We start from the raw sequence: 18,639 nt of genomic DNA, 5'->3' as shown, positions 1-18,639 counted from the left end.
GTCCTGGACTGTTGTGGGGCAGAAGTCCCTTGTGCTCACTCAATGCTTCAGTTCATCTCACGATGTTCAGTGGCATTGAGATCAGGGCTCTGTAGAGGGCAGTCAAGAGTCGTGCGTTCACGTCACAAACCATATAGTTCAGTCTTATGATATGGTGCATTGTAGAAAACACCACAACGTAGGAAGCATTGCGTTGTGCAGAATGTACACAGATATCTCTCGGAGTTGAGTGTTCGTGGCACCACAAACAGAGGCCAGAGGCCAACCAAGAAAAAACAGGACCATACCATCACGCTGCCATAGTTGGGGTAATGCACTCTGGTAAAAGACGTTCACTGGGTATCGACTACAGTAGCACCCATCCATTTGCTCAGTACAGGGTGTATCGTGATTTATCACTCCATAGCACAACTTTCTAGGCTTTCCAAGTCCCACTGTACATGCTCTTTGTACCACTGAAGACGACGCTGAATGTTCTTTCAGGTAATGTGGGGCTTGCATATTGAGCTCCTACCATGGAAATATTATCTTATGAGCCTCAATTCTGAATGTTTTTGTGCAGATTCGTGTTCCAGTCGATACTGAAAACTCCGCATTCAACAAGTCGGGTGACGAATGGCTGGTTTTACATATTATAATTTGTAGTACTTTATGGTCTCGTTCGGTGAGTGTGGTGGGTCGTTCACTGCGGGTAGCACTTACAGTTGACTCCCTGTGTTTCCATCTTAGTATTGTATCACTGATTGTTGACTTGGGATGGATCAATTTGTCAATAATTTGCCCAACAGATACGACTGCATCATGGCATCCTGACAATGCCTTTTTCAAACTGAGTCAGTTCCTATCTCATGCTTATTTCACCTATATACTTGAATTGACATTGAAGCATCATATTCCTCCAATTTATACCGGCTACACATATGTGATTCGTTACATGGCACAATGTATACCTTGCACATGGGGATGTAAATTGCTTCTTTCAAAACAATGTATATCACCTTTGCAAGTATTGTCCTCCTCATATTTGCATCATCAACGGCAAATAACTGAATATCTCCCCATCAAGTCTTCCACTATAAAATTAATGTACAAATTAAAGAGTTGTCTTCTTAGTATCCTTTGGGAAGTCCACTAATCACACTCATTTGCCTTGATTGCACTTCCCCATACACCACCCTGTATCCATGCCACCTACCTCATATCCGCTCTCATTTGCTCCAACTTATGTAATAATTTTCCGTGTGGTATTTTGTCAAATGTCTTTGCAAATTCCAGCAGTATCATAATATAGTCATCTCCTTTATCCAATTCCGCTGCGACCTTATGATAAAATATGAATAAATTACTGAAGCAGCACAGCATGAAAGTTCTCTCCACCCATTCCTGAAATTTACTTTTAAGTAACTTTTCCAATACTTTATCCACCACTCCAGAGAATGATTTGTCTGTAATTTGCTACTTCTACTTGGAGCCACCTTTTATGTAATGGAACTATTTTACACTTTTTCCACCCCCCCTTGAAACTTTTCCAGAGCTGAAGTAGATTAAACTAAAATTCGTCAGAGGCACTGTCAGTTCGCTTGCACATTCTCGTAGCAAACGAGTCTACATACTGTCTAAGCTACTGCTCTATTCGCATTGATAGTTTTCAACATACTGTCACGTCAGTAAGTGCAAAGTGCAACCCAGATGATATACGATTGCAAAGCTATCACTTAAGTGATGGAACTATTTCTTCTACTTTGTCACTTTCCTGCCATCGGCGCAGAATAGAGTTATCTCTCCATAATCATTCTTTATCTTATTTGCTACATAGCGAAGAAACTCTTTTGGATTTACCTTGGCCTGCTTAGCTAATTTTCTTTCAAGATCTGATTCGGCCTTACATACCACGGTTGTTATACTTGTTTGCACTTTATATTGCTCATGAATATTATTATTATTATCATAATTATTATAAATAAATCCACTTTCCCCCTTTGTTCTGTATAGAGAGTAGGTTTTGCAGACAGAGAGGCAAATTAAGCTAATCAACTAAGCTAAGCTCATCTACCATAGCTAATCAAGAGATAGCTGGTCCAAAACTATCACCGATTTTAAATAGAATTGGGTGAAGAGAGGCAGGCAAGGGCGGTTATATGTGATACTGAACCCTAAAGCAATATATTTTTCTCTGAAATAGTGTAGGTTCTACGGTCGTTAATTTTGAGTTTATGAGATGCAAAACCCACTTTCCCGTGACAGAGATTGACTAACTCGCGAACCGGTCGAATAAAGGGTTAGAAAATATTCCCCTGGCAAGTGACTCGAATAGAACTTAGAACAATCTTTTTTCAGCCAGCTTAGTGCTATAGATGAAAACGCCATTTACACTAATCACATGTTTTATAATTAAATTTCCATACTATATAATATCCTTCTTTGTATAGTCGAGTTCAACTACCTGATTATCGTTATGCATTATCTTACCCGATTCAGTGCTTGATTCTCCTTTTGCTGCTTAGCTTTCAATTTTGTCCAGTTCCTTCGTCGTCTCTCTAGTAATTTGTTGTAGTCAAATTATTTCCAAAGTTAATTCATTCTTAAAATGCACTTCAGTCAATTTACTTAATGGGATGATTCTGTTCACTGGGGCTTTCCCCTTGTTCACAATTTCACTAGCGTTCCTCAATGTAGCCGCTATGTTCTTCTTGTGAGATTTTAGTGATATGTTAAGATGTTACTTCAATATTACAATATTTCAACCAGTTATCATGAAATATATCAAATACCATAAAAAACGAAAATTAACAGAATAATTAATTTTCATTTATAGTATAATGCTGCTTGTTTTCGTCTCATGTGGTATTATGTAAAATTAGTATTTTTTATCAGAAAAAAATAATAAGCCAGATAAAAAAACATCAATTTTACAACTTTAAATAAATCAAACATTCAATATTCATACATCTATTATTATTATTATTATTATTATTATTATTATTATTATTATTATTATTATTATTATTATTATTATCTGATCTTTTGGGAACAAAGAGAAAATCACGACCTTATAAACATTGCAATGGCAGAACACAAAATACTGACAGCAAAACATTTATGTCACTATGCAGCCTTGCAAAAACATTATTTCGATGCCAACTACAGGACAGTTAGAAATACATACCGTATAACAAGACCTCAGACTACTAATTATATCACATATAAATACAATAATCACTACGGAAAGGCCACGCAAAACTTCTACATCCCAGACATGATAAACAAATTACCTTTTGAATACAGAAACCTTACAAACTACAATAGCCTGAAAAGAGCTCTAAGGACATACTACGAACAAGAAACACGCACCCAAAATACCATACAAACTTAATGAAACACAATATATTCGTTCAGGCTTCCAGTTCAGCGACGCATCAGTACATTCCAATTTATTGTGTGTGTGTGGGGGGGGGGAGTGCGCGCGCGCGTGTGCGTGTGAGTGCGCGCGCGAATTTCTCAATCATAGATTCCGTAGCATCCTAACACAGCAAAAAAAAAAAAAAGAATACAAAATAACCAACTGGTGTCATCCTCAGATAAGCTTACATTTAAGCTTCGAGGATGAAAGGAAAAAAAAATTAGTTCTCATCCAAGATGTATCATATGTAACCAAATGCATGTAATGTACGTATCACAAGAAAACCAATGTATGTATTATATGTAAACCAATGTACGTAATGTAAATATCACAAGAAAACCAATGTATGTATTATATGTATACCAATGTACGTAATGTAAATATCACATGTAAGCAAATGTAAGTAATGTATCATATGTAAACAAATGAATGTAATGTATATAATAACTGTAACAAATGTATGCAATGTAAAAAAAAAATTATTTTAAAAGTAAATCATGAGTTTACACCCTATTTTTGTGAAAAAAAGGACACATAATATTCAGATTGCATATGTGTAAATACTGTTGTATAATCACACCTTTTCAAACTTGAAAAAAAAAATAGTAAACCACAACATGTAATATTATACAACTTATGTAACTCTGACCAATATAATTGTGAATTAATATTATGATTGCTATATAAAAAAACCCGGGGCAGAGCTGACTACTACCGGATGCGTCCCCAGGTGGCAGATCGGGGAACAGCCTTCAGATATGGAGGCTAGCTGCGATATAAGCAGAGCAAACTGGCGAATAAGCAGCCGTGGACCAACAGCGACTGAGCTATCAGGACGTGGGGGAGCAGAAGTGGCAACTCTGTTTCACTTAAAACCTTACAAAGCCCAATGACAACTCGGTGACATGGAGAGTAGTGCCGCCATTAAATAAGCACCTGCTAGGGTCACTGCCCCTGACATTGGGAAGCAGCATTGTCAGTACTGACACAAGGTTGAAGCCAAATGATGATGGAAAAGCTTGTGATCAGAGATTTGCAGATGGCAATACGATTATATTGTGTACGTCTCTAATACTGCAGAGCAGTATTAGAGACGTACTAAACTAGACGTACTAAACTACTGCTCTACCTTATCTCCAGAACAACCACCATGGCGAACAAGCCCTTACAATTGGCCCCAAGTGCCCGGCGTCCCTTAAATGGGACAGGGGTGCGAAGAATCTCCGGGCTCAAATGGTGTCCACTTTTAAAATTGCAACTTGGAATGTCAGAACTCTGTATGAAGCTGGCAAATTAAGAAATGCCACAAGAGAAATGAAGAGGCTGGGCATCCGGATTTTGGGAATTTGCGAGACAAGATGGCCAGGATCTGGAAAGTGTCAACAAGATAATATGACAATGTATTACTCTGGGAATGATGAGAACAAACATCGACATGGTGTAGCTGTAATAGTAGATGAAGAAATCAATAAATCAGTAATAAATTGGATTCCATTTTCTGAAAGGATAATGCTGTTACAACTTAAGGGAAACCCCATTAACATAAATATCATCCAAGCTTATGCCCCCTCAGCTGACAAAAGTGAAGAAGATGTTGAAGAGTTTTATGAACACCTAAAAGAGATTAAAAACCTAACAAAGAAACATGATATAAACATAGTGATGGGCGACTTCAATGAAAAAGTAGGAAGAGGGGATGATGGAGAAATTGTTGGCGAACATGGCTTAGGCACCAGAAACGACAGAGGACATTGCCTAGTCCAGTTCTGTAAGGAAGAAGATCTAACAGTAGCAAATACCTGGTTTAAACTTCCACCTAGAAGACTGTACACTTGGAAATCGCCTCAAGATAACCAACATAACATTGTCAGAAATCAAATTGATTATATACTGATAAATAAAAGATTCCGCAGTAGTATAAAGAGTGCAAAGACTTATCCTGGAGCAGATATCTCATCAGACCACAATCCCATAGTTGCAGAAGTACGTCTTAGATTAAAATCAGCTAAAAAATCACAAAAGAAGAAAAAGAAAATTGATGTAGAAAAACTGAAAGACCCGAACATAAATAAAAGTGCCAAGACACAGCTTAACCTGAGATTACAACAGATTAACATAGAAGAAAATAAAAGTGTGGAATCTCTTTGGAATAGCTTAAAGAATGCCATCGTAACAACAAGTATTGAAGAAGTAGGGTGTGTGAATAATATAAAACAACAGGAATGGATGACAGATGAGATTCTTTCTCTTATTGATTCAAGAAGAATGTACAAAAACAAAGATCTTGCCAGGTATACAGAAACACATAATATCATCAAGGAAAAAAATAAAAGAAGCCAAGAAAAATTGGAAGAAAAATTTATGTACTGAAATTCAACTGCTTCAGAAGAAACATGATAATTTCAATCTGTATAAGAAAATCAACGAAATTTCTGGAAAACTGAGGAAAAAGCAAATAGTGTCTCTAAGAGACGAAAATGGAAAAATAGTTCTAGAAGAAGAGAATAAAGCACAGATTTAGATAAAATATGTAATAGAACTTTTCAATGATACTAGACAGAAGCCTATAAATATAAAAGATAACATTCAAGGACCAGCAATGATGAAATGTGAAATAGAGAATGCTATACGAACAAGTAAAACAGGAAAAGCCAGTGGACCAGATGGTGTGCAAACAGAATTTTTAAAATTAATAGAACCAGATAACATCAAACTTCTTGAAAAACTATTTAATAAAATATATGAAAGTGATGAATTTCCATCAGATTGGCTCAAATCTACATTTATCACTGTCCCAAAGAAACCCAAAGCAAATTCCTGTGGTGACTTCCGACTTATTAGTCTAATGAGCCAAACATTAAAAATATTTTTGAAAGTAATTCAGAATCGTATTTATAGAAAAAGTGAAGAAACTCTAAGTGAAACACAATTCGGCTTTCGGAATGGTTTTGGTACCAGAGAGGCCCTTTTCTGTACCCAAATATTGATACATAAATGCATAGAAAAACAGAAATCTGTCTTTATGTGTTTCATAGATTTTGAAAAAGCATTCGACAAAGTCAGACACACTAACTTAATAGAAGTCCTTCAACAAATAAGGCTAGACGAACAAGACAAGACTAATAAGAAATCTGTATTGGAATCAGTCAGCCACCGTTCAATTAGACAACATTACCACCAGTGATATTAACATCAAAAGAGGAGTGAGACAAGGATGTGTTCTCTCACCACTCCTGTTCAACATATATGCAGAGGTAATCTTTAAAAAAGCATTGGAAGAATATTCAGAGGGAATCGCAATAAATGGAAAGATTGTTAACAACCTTCGATATGCAGATGACACCGTGCTAATTGCAGATAATATTATGGATCTCCAAAAACTCATTGACAGAGTATACATAGAAAGCCAAAGAATGGGAATGAATATAAACATCAACAAGACAAAATACATGATCATCAGCAAACATCCAGCCTCATCAATGAAACTGACACTCAATGGGAAAAATATTGATCAAGTGTCAAGATATAAATATCTTGGTTGCTGGCTTAATGAACGGTGGGATCCAGAAATAGATATAAAGACAAGGATTGAAGTTGCACGGCAGTCCTTCATGAAAATGAGAACACTATTCTGCAATAAAGACCTAAACATGGAAGTCAGATGCCGAATGCTGAAATGCTACGTGTGGTCTATTCTGCTCTATGGAGTTGAAACATGGACATTGAAGGCTAAAACCATCAAGAAAATCGAAGCCTTTGAGATGTGGCTATACAGAAGAATGCTAAAGATATCATCGACAGAAAAAATTACCAATGAAGATGTCTTAAAATCCATTGGCAAAGCTAAATATCTTGTACAAATAATCAAGAAACGAAAAACATCATATCTTGGCCACATCATGAGAAACAGCAAATACCAACTTCTACAAACTATTTTGATAGGAAGAATTGATGGCAAAGGAACTAGAAGAAGAAAAAGAATATCATGGTTTGACAACATCAAGACGTGGACAGGAAAGAGCAGTGCACAACTGCTCAGATTAGCACAAGAGCGCAGCTTGTTTGCCAAGATGGTCGCTGACCTTCGATAGAAGATAGCACAATAAGAAGAAGAATATAAAAAAAAAACTGTTATCATCATTATATGTTATCATCATCATCACTATTTAAATCTCATTATATGTAGCACAAAGTGCTGAACCTTGTAAAATAATATACTGAATAGATGATCATTGTACATATGTAAATGTTTGAAAGAACAATTAAAAAAAATCTATTATATTATTATTATTATATTATATATAGATAATAATAATAATTGTAATATATAGATTGTAATAATAATATATTATTATTACAATCTATATAACGGAACACTGGACTCCATACTACAAAAATCTTCTATACGAAGCAAGGAAGATAAAAACAGAGAAAAACTACAAGTTCCTGTGGACAAAGAATTCCCAGATATTTTTGAGAAAGAATGAAAACACTCGAGTATACATAATTACAAGTGAATCCGACTTACACAGCCTACCAATATAAAACACTAACTCTCTACATCCTTAAGAATAAGATTAGAACTCATTTAAAAACTATATAATGGAGATCTCAAACATAGGCGAACATATCTAGTCAGACAACATAAACTTCAAGGTCTTTGACTCTTTGAAGAAATGGTCAGACAACATTTCCACCAATACCAACTTCACTATCATACACACAAACATAACAAATATAAAAAAACACTGGCTTAAATTGATAACATAGCTGAAATATACCATGATAAACATAGAAGCGCTAATACTGACCGAAGTTGCAATAAACGACACAGAAATTTACGCATACAACATAAATAATTATCAAACCTACAACTTATGCAGACCAAACAAAAGAGGAGGTGGAATTGTGGCATTTATCCAAGAAAAATACAATGTGACAGAAAAACAAACTCACTTCGAACATGCGGAAACACTAATTTTGGAACTCACAAATAGCCACAATCGTATCAAATACACAATAAACACAATATACAGACCCCGAGATAATAATCCACTCAGTTTTCTTCACGAGTTAGAAACATGACTAAGCGTCATCGAACCACGTACAAACACACAGGCTCATCCTAATAGGAGACATTAACATAAATACTCTTGACCACGCCTCTTCTACCACTAGCACATATATTGATATACTAAGTCAGTACAACATAAACTCTACCATTAACTCCCCAACAAGAGAAGAAATACTCAATAACTCACTAACACAATCATGCATTGATCATATCAATATACGGACTCCCATCCATACATATACATCATCAGTAATTAACGTAAAAATTGCCGATCACTACTTTGTCTCAACTTCGTTTTATTACGTTTCCTATCCCCCCTCCCCACCACCGCAGAAGTCGAGACAAAGTAGTGATCGGCAATTTTTACGTTAATTACTGATGATGTACAGTATATGTATGGATGGGAGTCCGTATAGTCCGATGGGAGTCGATAACCAAGTAAAAAATACAGACTGGAACTACCTAATTAAAATAAATGATCCCGTAACATTATACGAGAATTTTCAACTAAAGTTCACAGAAATATACAAAAAGCAACAAAACCTACAATAACGAGGCGACAGACAGACAACAATCCATGGATAAATGACGACATACTAAATACTACTACTACTACTGAAAAAGAAAATCTATTGGAAAAAACTTAAAAAGTCACCCAATAACACACATTTACAAACCTTGTACAAAAACACAAGAAATAAATTAACAACAAAAATTCGTAGGGCAAAAAGACGCTACTACTTCCAAAACTTCATGTAATATAACGACAACATTAAGCAAATATGGGCTACACTCAACGAATTAGTAACCCGAAAAAAGAAAACTTAAGCACAAGATTTTATTGCAAAAAGCTTCGGTCGGGACACAAACCAAGAGGAACTAGCAGACTCATTCAACCATGCTTTCACAAACAACATCACAGAACTCAAAAAAGACAAACTACAAACGATCAACAAAAAATTACCAACACAAAGTCAACAACAAACGTAGTATTTTCCACCCATAACAAAACAGGAACTGAAAGAAGCACTCCTAACACTAAAACCAAAGACCAATCCAGGAATAGACAAAATAAGACTCACAGACCTTATAACACACTTTGAACAAATAAATCCAATACTTTTGAAACTCGTGAACATAATATTCGACACAGGCATTATTCCACAACAACAACTAAAAACTGCAGTAATTACGCCAATATACAAACACAGCAAAAGAAACGATACTCAGAACTATAGACCAATAGCTACACTACAGTCATCACAAAAATTCTAGAAAAAATAACACACACCAGACTACAGAACTATTTACAGAAGTACAACATCATCTCACAAAACGAATACGGCTTTCAGAAAACAAAAAGCACCATTACTTTATTAGAAGACATCGCCGACACAATAAACAAAGCTCTCGACAAAAACAAGTACGCCGTCCTTATACTGCTGGACCTAACCAAAGCATTTGACACACTTGAACATGACATACTACTCACCAAACTTTACTCAATAGGTATAAGAGGAACACTGTATACATGGTTCAAGAACTACCTCTCAAACAGAACACAAGTAACAAAAATAGATACATGTCACAGTCGGAGTATACAAGTAAAACACGGTGTACCTCAAGGTGCCATATTATCATCCACTCTATTCGACATATACATTAACGATGTTCATAACATATCCATAAGAAGTCAAATATTTCAATACGAAGATGACACTGCACTACTAGCAATCCACACAGACATTAACACAGCTTTCTGCAAAGCACAACAAGACCTAAACGAAACCACAACATACTTCCACCAAAACGCAATTCTAATCAACGGCACCAAACACACAGTTGTTTTGGTGCCGTTGATTAGAATGATATTACACAACCCAAGAATCATACGCCCTGCATCACTATCTATACATTGTCAAACATAACGCTGCATTAACAACAAAAATACCTGCCAATGTTCCGAAATCAAATCTGTAACACATGCAAAATACCTCGGTCTCTATATAGATTCCCACTTTAAATGGACAAATCATATAGAATACCTACACACCAAAATCCGGATCATCGCAGCAAAACTCTTCCAAGTTAAAGACATTATTCCACCCAACATAAAAACACTCCTATATCACGGTATCTGCGAATCCCTACTAAAGTATAGACAGTCCATGCAAATACATCAAAGAACCACCTAACAAAATTAGAAACGCTACACAGGAAAATCATGTCAACAGTGATCTGGACACCTTACACGCAACAACCAATATCCGACAATCACATGGCGATACACAGAATTCTGTGCATTAAAAACCTGAAACACTACATGACATTAACAAGGAATTTCTTCAACATCACCTATCGAAACAACAGAGACACATATATCGTATAACACGACCTACAACAACTATCTACATCCCCACACCCTTCAACAACACATACGGTTCTTTTGTGAGATCACATCAGATACCTACGGAACTCAACAACCTACCAAGAAAAAGTTATAAAACACGTAGATAACTACAGAACATTAAAAAACGAACTCTGGAAAATATACCAACAAAGTTAAGAAACCATTAACACTAATATACACTTCACAAATCTCTAGCATCCAATGCCAACATCCCATACATAAACAGTAGCAACAACACAAATAGTGAAGGCTAAATCCCACTCTCTTTATAAAAGCTAACCCAAGCTTCGAAGTAGGTGGGATTAACTGGCCTCACTCATCTACAAGTAATCCTTATAAGCAAATGCAGAAATTTGTATGTATAATCACTCTTTCTCAAACTTAAAAAAAAAAAAAAAAATATGCATATTGTACTGAATCTTTGTAGTGTACAGAAAATATGTCTCATGTATATATACCTAAATACTATGTATGATAAATCTTCTCAGTGTGAAAAAAATACTATTATTATTATTATTATTATTAACATTATTATATTAATCATTCATTATACAGAAAATTCTGTACAATCTTCATTGTTAATATTCGAAGAACATGTGTTGTAAATACATAATATAGAGGCAAAAATTGAAATTTTTAATTGAAATCCAATGTAGAAAATTAATCATATATGCAGGACTTAGTGCTGAATTTTGTAAATATTATAAGTTAGAATGTCACTCAAGATGATCATTGTATATGTGTAAATATTTTAGGAATCAATAAAATTATATATATTATAAAAAAATTATTATTATTATTGTTGTTGTTGAGAGCCTGTGTAGCTCAGTGGATTGTGGCCTTAGCACACCACACCGCTTGACCACACAAAGAAGACTTGCTTTCGAATCTAGTCGGCGACTAGAGGTAATTTTTCTAAGCCTTTTTTCGACTGGTTCCCGAGTTAGTCGATCTCTGGCTCGGACAAGCGGGTTTTTCGTCTCATATACTCATAAAAATCGACCGTAGAACCCACATTATTTCAGACATTAAATATATTGTGTTAGGGTTGGGGACCACGAGATGGCGGCACTTGTTGAGCTGTCTCTCCTAATTGCATGCTGCTTAACTAGTAAGAGCTTTGGGCCAGCTATCTCTGATTAGACACCAGTGGAGATTGAACTGCCCACTCAGTCTTTAAAAGTTAGATAGGGCTAAAACGGTCTCGCCTCCTTATATGGGAATAAAAAGGCGTTAGCTGTTTTTTTTTTTTGTTATTATTATTATTATGGGCAACTCTAATGGTTCCTTAGACTCATCGAGGGATGGCCTTAGCGTCATCATGTCAACATTTGCGCACTATCTATCATACTTTGCTTTGAACTCATTCACAGGCATGGCACCCACAACAGACTGGCAACCTATTCCACTCTTCCACTACTTCAAAGCAAAAAATCCAGTCCTAACACCCTTGCTAACTACACTCTTACTCATTTTCCATGGATGGCCCCTAGTTCTCCCACCACCAGACCTGTTGTGAAAAATTTCCCATGAATTAATCTGGTAAAAACCCTTCATCAATTTGTATGTTTCAATCATATCAAGCCTTTTCCACCTATCAACCAATTTCTGTAACCCACAGATCTTCAACCTATTCTCATAAAGTTCATTCCGTACACCTGCTACTATCTTGTTCCCTCGCCTCTGGATCTTCTCCACCAAGAAACCCTGACACCCAGATATTCACGCAGTAGTCAAGATGGGGTCTTATCAAGGTTCAATAAAGAGGAACAATAACCTGCTTGTCTCTGCTCGTCAAAGTATTCTTCAGTAACCAAGTGGCTTGCTAGCTGGTTTAGGAACTTTTTCTATGTGCCCCCTTAAACTTTAACATATATAGTATATATATATAGTCGGTTTTAATATAAACTGACTAAAAACCCGAGAATTATAACAAATTGAGATTTATTTGAAAACGCAACATGTTTCGTCGTGATTGACTTCATCAGGCGTTAAAAACATAGAAAGATATTAAAAGACACTAAAATAACATTGAGACACTCTAAAGCTATACAATTATAAAGTTATGATATTCGACTGTAAATTACAGTTATTATGAACTTGTGCTATAGTCCATGTTAAAGTTCTATTGTTGTACACTTGTGCGTGTGTGGAACCACGCGATCTCCAGTATCTGATAGTAGAGCTGAAAGAGTCAGGCAAATTATAGCTGAGATTATTGTTCATATGAAGAGGGTCCAAGGTGATTTCTTTTGTCTCTACAATGCGGCGTTCTACCTCAGCATATGTGTAGGTTCGAAGTTGTTGTCCAACATACTGACGGTACATGACGTGCATCTGCACGGGGCGACAAGTTTTTTGGGGCCGCAAAGTTGGCATAAACTATACGAAAAATAAGGGAGACGGCAAAATATGCTACTGCACAGGGCGGCAAAATTCCTAGGGGCGGCCTTGCTGGAATACAGATCCATCAATGTGGTATACAGCTGGTAATCTTTTCACCCCTAAACCTCAAACAACACTCCAACTAGAACACATATTGATGCTTGAATTTTTTGTGCTTTTCAATTTTGTAATTTATTTCAAAGAAATCTGAACAGGATCTACCATGCTTAATTTATTTTCTTTCTCACACCTATCTTATCACTGTAAAAATAATCCGCAAACATCTTTTCCTCCATAGGATGTAGCTGGTTTTGCAATTGACTATTTACGAATAAGCTTGAACTTTATATTCCAAATGATTTTGGCGATAAGCAGCTATACAATTTAATAGAATGTACAGCGAAAATGCTTAAGGTTGTATAGCTGCTTACCACCTAATAAGAATGGGAAATATAAAAAAAGCACTTTTAATAAACTTTTAAAAATGAAGCTTCCCTAAAAGTGTCTTCATTTTTTATTTTTTTACACCCAGTAGGTGTGTGGTATCAGTGGCGAAATAAAAAAAAAAAAATCACATACGAACTAATATTAAACATATATCGTTTTTTTTTTTTTTTGTAATGCCAACCACAAACACACGACAACAAATATTTCTAAATTACAAGCATACCTCGGTCATACGATGCGAGGTTCCAGACCGTCGTTATATAGCGAACCATACCCCCCCCCCCACTTCTCCACTTGTAAAGATAAATCCATTCCTATAATAGGGTAATCAATACGTTTCGTGGGATGAGTGTTTCTTATTACACGTCGGAAAATTAGCTTTTCTTTTATGAAAATTCTAGCTTTTAAAGCAGTAACTTTAAAATGCCAGCAACGGTTGGTCGATTGGTAGAGCCTCTGCTACTAATGGCTCACGCAAAAAGGTAAGCAAGTTTGAGCGCAGTTAGAAGGTGTTAAATCGCCCGATCGTGTTGGCACACTCTCCCTCGATGAGTATTTGGACTTCCTGAAGGTGTCACATAATAATAATAATAATAACTATTTTGCTTATACAATAGTTGGAAAATTTTACATATCAAGGACGTGATTTCGCTTGTTGTTGATGAATTCGTATATATATATATATATATATATATATATATATATATATATATATATATATATATATATATAACGTGTTCCAGTATATATATATATACTAGAACACGACCTATTGATGAATTATTATTAGAAGAAATGAAGCAAAAATAGTTGCAGTTGCAGCTAAAATAAGAAGATACAGTGCACGCATTGAACAGTACAAGCAAAATTCGTTGTTTTGCGCAAATCAGTAGAAGAAAATTGATTGCTGCAGGAATGATAACCTTAAAGAAAATATAAATATAAATACCAGAGACAAAGAAAATACACTAAAGTTTTGGGAAAACCTATGGGACAACCCTAAGAGGCAAAATAACAAGGCAAAATGGATTAAACAAATTACGAATAAATCTCAAGAACGAAAAATGGACCAACTGAAAATAACAACTGAAATGGTTCTAAAGCAAACTAAAAAAAATAAAAAATTGGTCATCACCCGGGAAGGATGAATTACATGGCTACTGGTCGAAATATCTAACAGGCTTACATGAAAGACTCGCTCTCCAATTTTATGATGTTTTAGAAAGAAAATGCAAAGAAAAGTGGCTCCCAGCAGGGAAAACGTTTTTGATCATAAAGGATCAAGAAGAAGGTCCAAACCCAGAAAACTTCCGACCAATAACCTGCGTGCCAACAACTTTTAAGCTACTCACAGACATACTAGCTGATAAAATACACAGCTATCTTAAAGCAAATTCTCTTCTCCCAATTGAACAAAAAAGGTAACAGCAAAAATTCAAGAGGCACAGAAGACCAATTGCTGATTGATTAAATGATTCTTAAAAATTGCAAACGTAGAAAAACCAACCTTCATATGGCTTGGATAGATTATGAAAAAAAAGCGTTTGATTCGGTGCCTCATAGTTGGATTTTAAAATGCACAGAACTATTGGGTATTAGCGAAAACGTGTAAAAGATTTTGCAATCCAGCATGAAAAACTGGAAAACAAAGTTGGTTATACAGGGTGTCCCAAAATTCGCGTAAGAAGTAATTTTGATAGAAAACACAGGTTTTTAATTAAAAATTGTAATTTCTTAATCATTCATAAAGTATACAGTATAGGGTTATGCATGGAATAGCATATCGGGTAAATGGCCTGCATGGCTTTACTGGCACATATGCACTCTTTTGTCGAAATTTTCCATGACCGTATTGCTTAAATGTTGCTGAATTTCGTTGATACGGCGTTCAATTTCCTCCTTCAAGGCGTGGTGGTCGTGGGCTTGTTGGCATAAACCTTCAAAAAACCCCAAAGAAAAAAGTCCAACGACATTAAGTCATATGATCTGGGCGGCAAATTCTGATTACCAAAACAGGAAATTACACGACAAGGAAATGACTCATGCAGTAATTGAATTGTTTTTCGAGCTGTATGGCATGTGGCACCGTCTTGTTGAAACCACATGTCGTCCAAATCCATATCTTGCAATTTAGGCACAAAAAACTGGATTATCATGTCGCAATAGGGAGCACCATTAACTGTTATTGCCTTACCAGCAGCATTTTCGAAGAAGAATGGACCGATGATGCCTCCAGCCCCAAATCCGCACCAAACAGTGACACGTTGTGGATGCATTGGTTTCTCAACAATCACTCGTGGATTTTCTAAATCCCAAATGCGACAATTTTGTCGATTAACGAAAACATCAAAATGAAAATGAGCCTCATCGCTGAAGATGATTTTGTTCGAAAAATAAGCATCCACTTGTTGTTGTTCCATAATCCATTCAACAACGAACTCTCTTCGCTGTGTGTGGTCAGTAGGCTTCAATTCTTGAGTCAATTGAACTTTGTAAGTATAAAGATGCAAATCTTTCGTGAGAATACGCTGTAGAGAGCTTCTCGAAATGCCCAATTCAGGACCACGGTGCCGAATCGATGTTCCTGGACTCTCAGCAACAATCTCACGAACTGCTTCGATGTTTTCTGTTGAACGACTTGCTGAAGGACGGCCAGAGTGTATAAGATCACTAATTGATCCAGTTTCCTTGAATTTTTTAATTAATCTTTTCACAGTTGATGAAGTTAAATCACTATTCCGACCATATTTTGTAGGAAAATTGCGAACTGTAGCTGCCAAACCTTCATTATTTTTAAAATATTGCTCAACAATGAAAATGCGTTGTTCTTTTGTGTAGCGCGCCATTTTTAATAACCCTGAACTGTCAGCTGTCACGCTGTCTTTTTTTCTCGTTGACAACATTTTACCGCACAAATGGCGCTAAATTTAAATCTTGCGTGAACTTTGGGACACCCTCTACATAGAGAAGAAATTGGAGAGGTAAATATAAAAACGGGCACCTTTCAAGGAGACTCATTATCTCCTCTATTGTTTATATTGTCATTTATCCCCTTAACTAGAATATTAAATAAAACTACTCATGGTTATCAAACTGTGCAAAAGAGTGCAAAGATATCTGACCTTTTATACATGGACGATCTGAAGTCGTATGCAAAATCAGAGAATGATCTCGGATTGTTGCTAGACACTGTGCACATATTCAGTCAAGATATATTAATGGATTTTGGCTTAGACAAATGTGCAATTGCTGGAATAACAAGAGGAAAGTTTTATATGAACGAAATCGAGCTGCTCAATGGTGAAATAATCAAAGCAATAAAATTCGAAGACAGCTACAAATATTTGGGGATATTAGAGGCATCACAAATTCTGCACAATAAGATCAAAGAAACAACTAGAACAGAATACATAAGGCGATTAAGAAAACTCCTTAAGTCAATGTTTAATGCTGGAAATTTGATAAAAGCAATTAATACCTGGGCCATACCTGTTCTGAGATATTCAGCAAGCATTGTTGAATGGACCCAGCTAGAGATGGAAGATTTAGATAAAAAAAACTCGAAAATTAATGACAATGCACCGTGCCCTCAATCCTCGAAGTGACATTGCTAGGCTATATCTATCACACAAAAAAGGATATAGAGGATTATTACAAGTGAAGCAAGTTATTGAAGAAGAAAAATGAAATTTAAATGATTATCTGCAACAACAACGGAAAAATTTCTAATTGAGGTAAGGAAAGAGAATTTATTTAAACCCATGGAGACAAAATTGGAATATAAAACCAACCAAGTAAAAGTTAGAACCGAAAGATGGAAAAATAAGGCATGGAAAATACCTTCACAGCATAGAAGACAGTGCTGACAGCAACTTGACTTGGCAATGGTTGAGAAATCGAGCACTAAAGAAAGAAACAGAATCGGTAATTTTTGCAGCACAAGAACAGGCCATTAAAACCAACGTTATGAAGGCAAAAATACAAAAAATTCAAGAAGACAGTAAATGTAGATTGTGCAAAGAAAAGGAAGAAACGGTAGACCACATTATAAGTGGATGCAGCAAAATCGCACAAATTGAGTACCGTAAAAGGCATGAAGCTAAGATAATCCACTGGCATTTATGTAAAAAGTATGGGTTTGAAGTATCTAAAGACTACTGGAAGCATAAAGTTCACCACAAAGTGGTTGAGAATGAAAAAGCTAAAATACTCTGGAATTTCAAAATCCAAACTGACAAAAGCTTGGAATGTAATACACCCGATACTCCAGTGGTTGAAAAAAGTGAAAACAAGGGTGTTACGTTTATCGAAATATCAGTACCAGGAGATAGTCGGATTGACAACAAAGAAAATGAAAAAATTACAAAATATCGCAATTTGCAAGTCGAAGTTGAACGAATCTGGCAAAAGAAAACGAAAGTTTTTCCCATAATAATAGGTGCTTTAAGCGCCAGCCCTAAAACATTGAAAAAACATCTAGAAACACTCGAGTTAGATGGATTAAAAATTGGGCATCTGCAAAAGGCCGCTTTGTTCGGCACAGCTTTCATTTTCAGAAAGTATTTCCACAACTCATAGACTCTTGGGTAGGGCTCGAATTAGTGGAATATACCCAGCCTTTTCTTAAGACTGAGGAGGCAAATCAAGCCTGGATGAATAATATATATATATATATATATATATATATATATATATATATATATATATATATATATATATATATATATATATATATATATATATATATATATTATTGTTACTAAGTAATTTTATAAACTTGGTTATTTTACCCCTAATACCTTGTAAGCAAACAGTTAAGTTTGCGCCTGAAACGTAGTTCAAGTCTAAAGGTGGTGCAATACCAGGGTAACTCATTGTAAAGGTGGGTAAAAGCTCAGATCACTATTCTTAGTATTTTCCATA

The sequence above is a fragment of the Typopeltis vanoorti genome, chromosome 12, assembly GCF_054136105.1.
Source record: "Typopeltis vanoorti isolate ZY-2024b chromosome 12, IOZ_Tvanoo_1.0, whole genome shotgun sequence".
Classification (NCBI taxonomy): Eukaryota; Metazoa; Arthropoda; class Arachnida; order Uropygi; family Thelyphonidae; genus Typopeltis; species Typopeltis vanoorti.
Note: the sequence above shows the minus strand (reverse complement) of the source record.